Below are 10115 nucleotides of genomic sequence, written 5' to 3'. Positions count from 1 at the left end.
TTTCTTTAGTTTGAGTTAAGAAAGTATGTATGTATGTAAACTCTTTTATTGTTACAAAAGAAAATTAACAAAAATACAACTGACAAACTTTAGATACTTTAACAAGGGCGACTTATCCCTTTAAGGGATCTCTACCAGTCAACCTTTGAGTGGATGAGAGGAGAGGAGCAATACGTTAGGGTCCGACAAAGGGTGAGTTTAAGAGTTAAAATAATGGAAGCTACTATACAGTGCTTTAAACAATATAATACATAAACTACAATATAAATAAATAAACTACTATATATATGACCATAATATATAAGCATATTAAACAAAGGAATGTTCTCAAATATTTAAGAAAAAGGTGCAAGCCACATTCTTCTCAAGCCTTCCCTAAAAGATCCCACGGTGGGAGATTGCCTGATGGAGGTCGGTAGCCGATTCACAGCCTGCCAGATTGCACTGTAAAGGATTTAGAGTATGTTTTGGATGAGGTAGAAGGAAGGCTAAAAGGAGATTGGTACTCGATCGTAACCGATACTGACTGCCAGCAGCCAAGTAGCTGAAACAATCGGAAAGGTATACGGGAGCAGAAGGATTAGGAAGTGAATGGAAATCGTTTGTGTAATGTGAAAGAAAGAGATGGAATATATAAATAAGTAATAAAAGTCAAACTTCTTGTTCGGCATTCAACCTCAGTTTCGTATATATATATATAAGTATATATATTAAGCTCCTTGTCGTGACCAACTCGTTTTTTTTTTTATAGTCATCCGTGGCAATTGGCCAGTCAAAAAGGTACCGTTGGAGGTTGGATATAAGTAAATTCAATTTATTATTATTCTCATTTTTTGTAGTATTTTATTTTACTTTCCGCACAGTCGAAATGAAAAATAGTGTCTAACTTGGGTGAAATTACCCATTTCCCCTCGAACTATTGGCGCTCTCACTTCGAGCGCCAGAAATATCTCGGGTCAAATGGGTCACTTTCCACTCTTGGTTATCAATCTACTATTTCTACCTTAGGCTTAGAACTTTTTCGGCCGCCCCTCGTATGTACAGCAGTGATCACTTATCATGAGTGCTTGTGTTTAATTCCTTTGTCTTAAAAACACCACTTACAGTATGTCCTTGGAAGCTCTTGATGGGTTTATCAACATGGAGCCTGCACACATGGATGCACTGATCTGTAGAGCATGATGCAAATGAAGTATTTGTTTGCCAATCAACATCAAGGGCAGGAGCAGAGTGGAAGGAGAATTGCTGAGTGCATTGTCCTGATGCCGCATCCCATATAATAGTGGTCTTGTCTACCTGGAATGTACCAATAAAAGTATTATTAAGTAACCTGAAGATTTAATTTATGATATTACTTTATCTTTAGTAACTTACCCCAGCACTAAGGATGTAGTTTCCGCGTTTATTCCACTTCAAAGCAAAAATAGGGCCCTTATGCTGCCCTAATGTAGACGCCAAGGTACCATCTGTTGTCCAAATGCGAGCATAGCCATCATACGATCCCGTGGCTAGCAGGTTTCCATCACACTAGAACATTAAATAGTAGATTGTACAACAAGAGCATAAAACGAGCCATTTTACCCAAGACGTTAATATATCCACCCGAGCCGGTATGGCGAGGGTGGAGAGACCCGTCGAGGGGGAAATGGGTTTAATGCTCGAGTTTTACACTCTGCTTTTCACTTTGATGGCGAGGAAACGAAAAAGCAACAGTGGAAACAATTATTCACTTACTATGTACATTTTATTTTTCATGCATTACCATATAATTATATTTTTTTAGTTTTATTGATTTATTTTGATTGATTTGATTAATTTTTAATTTTATATAAATTAAAAATTATGAAAAAAAAAATATATAAACTACTTTGTTTGTGGCTGTTGACACCTGATTACCTTGGTCTTAGACGAAGATTTTATTTTATGCACTAGTGCATGAAAAGTCATTTTATGTCGCCTGGATCCAGCATAAACACGAACTTTACGAGCATGAGAAGTGAAAATTAAATTTTTAATACCTGTTACATCTACGTCTACTACAATTACGCCTATTAAATGAAAATAAAATAACCTAAATAGTACCAAAAAGTTGAAATTGAAACAACAGTTTTTACAAGCTTTTATTTAACTAGCCCTGTTCGTTATTTGGGTTCAATCTTGCAAGTTAAATTTGACCTACCTACCTACCTACTACTAGTTCCGATCGCCTTGAAATTTGGTAAACTTATGTAAATCTGGTGACAATACAATGATTTGATAGTGACATCCTGGTAGTCCGGCCAGGATCATCTCCACGGGACGGAACTCTTCAACGGTTAATGGTATCGACTTGAAATTTGGTATTCAAATGTAGTTTGGGTGACAACACAATTACAGTCAACAAAAAGTGCAGTCAGCAAAAATGAAATTTTTACCAAAAAAATATTTAATAGCTAATTATAGCTTCTTTAAAACCCAGAATATGTTCTAAACACACACGTTCTCGACTTTCGACTCGCGCGGCAGCCAGAAAAAAAGACTTAAAACAGCTGAACAAGCCAAACGAGAAAAAATTTGGACGGTCACATCTGTAAAAAGGCTAAAGGTAACCTGGCAACCCTGTCGTCATCACAAAATTACCAGTGAATCTCATTTATGCATATAATAAAGCTGAAGAGGGTCGAAAGTCTGTACATGGAAGATATCCGAAAAAGAGTTGGCTTAGAATAACAATAACAGAACATGTTCCAACCGTTTTTAGAATTTATGTCTGTTTAACTGTTTGTCATTTATTTGACCGCGCATCGCGTGAGAATAGCTGAACGAATGTTAATGCACACTTTACTAATCTGTCAAGAAAATCCCCGGGGCCAGGCTTTAGGCTATATAATCCCACGGAAACGGGCAATGCCGAATATTAACCTCATTCTTATGGCATATTGAGTAAATACAAAATTCTACGCAGACGACGTCGCGGGCTAAATCTAGTCATAAATAAAAATAAAACGACATTACTAGTAGACGAATTTGTGTTAATAATTCTACGAAGTAAGGCCTTAAAACGCCAACCACACGTTTGTTACATACATTCCAGTCCAGAGAGGTGACATCTTTGTTGCTTGGCACTTCTGCTCCACCTTTTTGGATACAATGTCTGAGTACTAACTGATTTGGAGTAGTAGCAGGATTATCTGACATATCCCAAATCCTGAAATTATGTAAAAATATATAAAACAATTTGAATTAATCTCTCAAAGTTTTATCCACCATTATTTTAATTCTTTAATTTATCTACACCCATAAGTCCTTTAACTTTTCTGAAGCCCACGTCAGTTTTCGATTATCAGAATTTGAAACTTAATGTCAATTAGTAAAAGTTGACATTTGCTTTGAGGTATGTCCTAAATCAAGAATGTTGGGCCTTAGGAGCCTATAACTAATGCATTCAAAAACCATTGGCAATGACCAGCATTAAACAACCGATTTTACTATGACATCTTTCTTGTCTGTGGTAGTAGGTAACAGCAGTAATGTAATGTTGCTATGCCTCGTTTCATAAAACCACACTCATGTTTTAAGGACCCCTATTACATAACAGTTGCATAATAGTTTATGCAACTGTTTAACCATGATATTATGTTTTGTACATTCACAGTAACTGTCTAATATTTAGTTCTGACAGTTAAATAAAAGTTGATAAACAAACCTTGCTGTGCTATCTCCAGATCCACTAGCTAGTAGATCTGTACTTGGATTCCATGCACATATGAATACTTCAGACTCATGACCTCTTAGTACCGTGGCTTTGCTAGCCGGTATTTCTATGGACTGGTCAACTTCCATATTCTCGGAGGCACTAGGCGTTGCTGCGCCCCCGGGTGCTGTTGGTGCACTGCATGTGGTACCCTTTCCATAATACAGCAGTTATTAGTGTTGCAACAATTAAAGATACATTGTATTTCAATTACAAGGCTTGCCTGTAGTTTTTTATACACACACACACAAACATCACGCCTGTATTCCCAAATGGGGTAGGCAGAGCACACAAAACGTTACGGCTTCGGAGCCACTATTAGCAACTTTAGGTTTTAAGTTTGACAAAAACGGTACAATAGTGACAGGTTGCTAGCCTGTCGCCTACGGTATACCTTAACCTATATCCTCAGTCGCCTCTTACGACATCCACGGAAGAAATGGAGAGGTGTAATTCTAACCCAACACCACACAGGTTTTTATATAATATGTATATTTTATTTTGTGTTTATAATGATTACATTATATTCAGAAATTTATGTCTTAATTTACTTATAATGATGTCATTTTATATTGTAATGCTGAACTACAGAGCAAACCTTATTCTGGTTAAACCATTTAAAATAATGGTTCACATGGACATTGTTACTTACTTCTACACCATTTTGTTCACTCCCAGAGCCCTGTTCTGCTCTAATTGCTTGTTTTTGAGCATTGTGCGCATTTTGGCGAGCAGCAACTATGTCAGGCGTAACGGCGTCAATTAAACTAAGACTTTCGGTGAGCCGTATTTCCGGACCTACAATATGACACTCAAGTTTACAAAGCTCTTAGAAAAAGTGCATGCAAGTAATAATGCAATGTAGTGCTCAAGTGGCCCAGCTCTATTCACTTAGGCCTCTTGTAGACATCCGTTGTTTTCACCAGACAACAGACCATTTTTTGCAGTGTTATATACCGGACAATTAGTGACCGGTCCTTGTACACACATTCATTGTAAGCCATACAAAACCGCAACTCGGGAAAATAAAATGGTCTGTTGTCCAGTGAAAACAACTGCCGTCTACAAGCGGCCTTAGGGTTAAACCCTTTATAGAGCAAGACTTTTTCGCAACAATTTTTTTCACAATTTATCCATAAAGTTTTTAAAGCTTTGAATAGATTATAACCACAGAAGAATAAAAACCCAAACAACACCACACACACAACCACACACAACAACCTCACAAACAACTTGTTTTTATTCTTCTGTGATTATGTTTACACTATTAATTTTGAGTCTTATGGATTACGATCATTATTATTCATTATGGACATCTTATGGTTGCAAGAGTGACCGTTGCCCTATAAAGAGTTAAAGCATTCTACACATTTCATTGGGTGTGCCGTGTGGCATAGAAAGAAATAACAATAATGATGGGGTATCAGAAATCCAGATACATATTTACCTAAAGTTGGCAAAATCTCAATTTTTAATGAGAATAAGATTACTATGACATAGGTTCCCAATCTAAACACAAATAACTAATATCTCCCAGGACTTAGTCACAACTATTAAGTTTCTCATGACCATTGGCTGCTGCAATGTGGTCCAAACATGGAGCTTATTTAAGCAATTATTAATAGATGTGATTATGCCCCCGGAGATATAAGTTATCAGTGAGTCACAAAAGTGTAAAAACATACTAGACAGAAAGGGCATATTAACCCTAAGGCCACCACCATGGCTTGGGCCTGAAGGCTGCGAGGTGCGCCAAACCATATAACGCAGGTTTGTTTTTCCTACTTTTGTTTTGACGACCGGATGGCCGAGTGGTTAGAGAACCTGACTACGAGCTTAAGGTCCCGGGTTCGAATCCCGGCCGGGGCAGATATTGTATGAAAGTATGTATTTATCTATATAAGTATGTTTATCCGTTGCCTAGTGTCCATAGTACAAGCTTTGCTTAGTTTGGGACTAGGTCAATTGGTGTCAAGTGTCCCATGATATTTATTATTATTTATTTACTTTATTATCATTTAATGGGATTGAAAGCTAACTAGCCTGGGCCCCAATCTTATAATTATACATTTCGGATAATAAACACAAATATTTGCTAGTGTATACATAATAAAATTTAATTCTTAATAAAAACCTTTCTTAAGATGTAATCATCGCAGGGCACAGACCTCCTCTCAGAATATAAAGACTGGCTGTAATTCCCACGCAGGGCTAATGTGGTTTGACTTGTATAAACAGTGTGAATCTATTTAAAACTGTTTTGTTATATACTGTATGTTAGTAGGTCAAACTCAAAGAATAAATGCTGGGTATTTAATACTAAAGGGTGATTCCCCTATAGACAATGAGTAACAGTGATATATTTGAAATTTAAATAATAATATATAATATCAAGACCAATATAATAAGAAATTACAAGGTTCAATTTGAGCTCACACTGCAACTGCAATTCTTAAAAGGTGAATAGGTAATTCTTAGGATATTTTTTTCTATACTTTGATTACTCAGTGGGTAATTATAAATTACTCTTCTTTAAAATGTCAGGACACATAATATAATAAAAATATAAATAAGAGATAAAATATAAATATAGTAAATATAACATGTACATGAAATAGTAAATGTTTTATAATTAGAAATTTTTGTGTTTTTGTTAAATGATCCTTACTAAGATAAATCATTGCAACCTCATAATAATGGAATCTCATAAAGTTTTTAAATATAATACAACAATTACGAGGAGTTTGCACGTTATATGAACTTACCATCCTCGCAGTAAGTGATTTCTGCCGTGGTGTACTCCAAACCTTTTGGAGAATGCTCAATAAAGCTGCTGGAGGCACAAGAGCTCCATTGATGTTACTTTGTGATATATGCGACTCAATACCAAAGGTATAAGCAGAGTGGTGGAAACCTGAAAATCGATAGCCGATTGCAAAATTTTAATGAAAACAATTCCTTATGACCTAAGCGTCTCGACGAATTTTACGAGTTCAATGAACTGTACCTGATTCCTGTAGATAACGATACACAAGAAAATTTACTTCATCGCTAGAATAACTCATTTTACCGCACTTTCAGTGTCCACAATTAAAAGTCGGTATTGTACAAATACAATATTTAAAACCATCCATGAACCACTACACCATTAACAAGCTAAAAAACTGACAGAACGAACGCAACGAACGCAAGACGCAAGCCCGTGTAACTGTCAAATAGAATAGATCAGCAAGTTCGTGTCGTGCGGTCCCTCTGACACTTATACTATTTATAACGAGAACGAGAGAGACGAGAGATACTTCGAATTTGGATTTTCGTAGTAGCCATGGATCATCAATACAGAAGGCCTTCTCCGAAACTCGAAACTCGAAGTTCGTATCGTGCCGTCCCTCTCGTTCTCGTATTAAATAGTATAAGTGTCAGAGGGACCGCACGACACGAACTTCGAGTTAAGGGTTTCGTAGTAGCCCTGCAGACAGTCAGTCGTCTTTACCTATCTATAGTGCAGGGTGTGCGTTGCACACGGGCGCAGCGGTATTATAGCTTTGGGTATTAGGGGCGCCGGCCGCGGTACTTTGTACCAGGGCTTTAAATACCGTTAAAAAGTGGTAACGTTACCAACTGTCAAACCGATTTAACGTTAAATGATAATTAACGTTAAACGATTTACCGTTACTTATACAACTTTTTACCGGTATAAAAAATGATAACGTTATCAGCTATTCATTAAATTAACGTTAATTCAAAAGTATCGTTAAATCATTTTAACGGTATTTATATTACTATTTACCGGTAAGTTTGGGTAACGTTAAATGGCAGATTATCCTTATTTATCGAGCGAGTATGCACGCGCTAAATTGGCAACACTCGGTAGCATAGCAAAAATTACCGATAGTGTTACTTCGGTATCGTTATAATAATGTGAATTGGGTAACGTTAACAAGCCCTACAATGTAAAGTAAATTTACCGGTAAAAATAACGGTAATTAGGTAACGTTAAATAATGTTAAGTTATCAATTAACGTTAAATTTTAATACCGGTACTAGGTATTTTTATGATTTTTACCGTTATTTAACGTTACTAATAGTGTGAATTTGGTAACGTTAACAAGCCCTGTTTGTACATACTCCATTATGACCGCGCTCTTCCTAGATGGCGCTAAAATAATAATTGCACACGGGCGCTACATGGGCATACGTCAGTACTATTATATATTTTGTGACATGGGCTAAAGACGCCGCTGCAGTCGTGGGTCGTGGTTTGGTCGTTGTCGTTGTGGTGTCGGTATTATAGTGTACAAAGCTAGATACACGAAAAAAAATTATGTCCGCTAGGTCGCTCAACTCAAGTTATAGCTAGCGTACTTTTCCTGTATCAATTTATAAGCATATTATGTATGCGTTAATTTAATTGTCTAGCTGAGTCACATTGTAATATTTTTTCTTCAATCAAACAATGCAATAGCTATCTTTGTAAAGGTTTATCATAAACAATTTGTTGGAAACTCTTTCCCATCCCATGGACGTAATACAACGGAACCTTTGCCAGCCTAAAAAATGCTTTTGATCAAAAATACTGACTCGAAAAAACTCAGTGAAAACAATTGTATTTTAATGTTATTTTAACTGTTTTAAGTTATCATATTATAATTTTAATCAATTTCGTGTAGATTTCGTTGTATATATACTTAAATAAATAATAAAAGAAATTATATTTGTATAGTCTACTTTTTTTATTTCTAATATGGTAACCCATTAAAGCGTTGTCATAGCGGCATTATTTGAATGATGTCTTCCTCACTTTTGTCAATAACAATTGTAAGGTATATTAATTAGGACAGAAAAGCCATATTAGTATTAGGTACTTATACTCTTTGAGCCATATTTTAAAAGAGAAGAAGAAGGAATACCATCTCCCCTTTTACATTCCTCGCCCTGTTAACTTTAAATCCCTCCTTCGTTATGTATATTCTCCTTTTATTGTCATTCTGTGCGATTTTATATCCTCTAATAACATAAGACTATAGTTCTAACCAATAATAACATGTGTTGCCTTTGTCTTAGTGTGACGTGACTCCTGCAACAGCGTTCGGCAGAAAAGGACTTATTTAAATGTTTATTTTCAAAGTTATTTTCTTGCTCCTGTCAAAATGTTGGCGTTCTGCAGAATAAACCGCATCCCTGTCATCGTAACTGACACTGGCCCAAGCCTTAAGGCCGCCATTAAGGGGAATAATAATAATTGTAAGGAATATTAACAATTAAAATGGTAAAAAAGTTTGTCACTTGTCCAAGTGAATTATATAGTGGTTGCAATATATCGTTCCACATGTAAATAAAATTATTTTCAATCTGACAACTATGTTGACCATGAATTTTTGTGTTCTTACGGGTTGTAACTATAATTACAGTTTCCTGAAAAATGAAGAAGTGCGACAAAACTGGCTCAGCAATGTACACGTGAAACAAAAAAAAAACAAAAATTCAGTCGTATGCAGTCGGCACTTTGAACTTATGGCAATGGCCGATGGATTTCATCATTTCTCTTAGCGATTTGATCAAATCCCTAAAAAAATGTCAAGGAAGAGATAAAACGGATCGTTTAAGTCAATTCAATTTGAACATTTTTCTTAACACGCCTAGTTTTTATCAAATCCCTATACATGGTCATCATCATCCCACTGCTGGGCACAGTCCTTTCTTGGCTGAGAGGGAATGTGAATTAGTCCCCAAGCTGGCCCAGAGCGGGTTCGCATACATCCTTGAATTTCTTCGCAGATATATAATAATAATAATAATAAATTCATTTATTTCGGGCAACTTGGCCCATACAATAAATACCTTACAGACTAACATACATATTTATAATCAATATTTAAAACTAATTTGGTGACAAAACGGCGTGACCCCGTTGAGTCACCGTCCCCGACGTCGCATTCATCTGCGGCATCATCATTCATATATACAAGTTTCGTCGCGATGTATTCCTTCACCGAAAAGCTAACATAACTATCAAATGATATTTTGTACATACTTAAGTTCCAAAAAACTCATTGGTACGAGCGGGGGATCAAGCCCGCGACCGCCGATTGACAGGCTCTATACAGTTTTAGAAATACAATACGTACTTATTATATGCAGCTACCTACACACCAAATTTCATGACTATAAGCCCAGCGGTTGGTATTTCGAGATTTTATCCCTATACCGTGGAAATATCGGGATTAAAAGTAGCCTATGTGTTCACACACATACGCACGCACGCACGCAAGCACACACACGTACTGTGTCTGTGCCCTTAGTGTAAGTTTTCGGTTACAAAATAAGTCACAATCGCGTTTGCGTTAAAATCTCAATTTGTATGGAAACACATGAGATGAGA

At 36.3% G+C, this 10115-nt stretch overlaps 1 pseudogene; it reads right to left on the bottom strand.

The window, feature by feature from the left end:
* Positions 1-424: 424 nt before the first annotated feature.
* On the bottom strand, positions 425-6932 carry LOC141440980 (F-box-like/WD repeat-containing protein TBL1XR1-B; annotated as a pseudogene).
* Between the last annotated feature and the right edge of the window lie 3183 nt (positions 6933-10115).

Source organism: Choristoneura fumiferana, chromosome Z (assembly GCF_025370935.1).
Source record: "Choristoneura fumiferana chromosome Z, NRCan_CFum_1, whole genome shotgun sequence".
In the NCBI taxonomy this organism is placed as follows: domain Eukaryota; kingdom Metazoa; phylum Arthropoda; class Insecta; order Lepidoptera; family Tortricidae; genus Choristoneura; species Choristoneura fumiferana.
The sequence above is the reverse complement of the archived record's forward strand: the minus strand, read 5'-3'. Positions and strand labels throughout refer to the sequence as shown.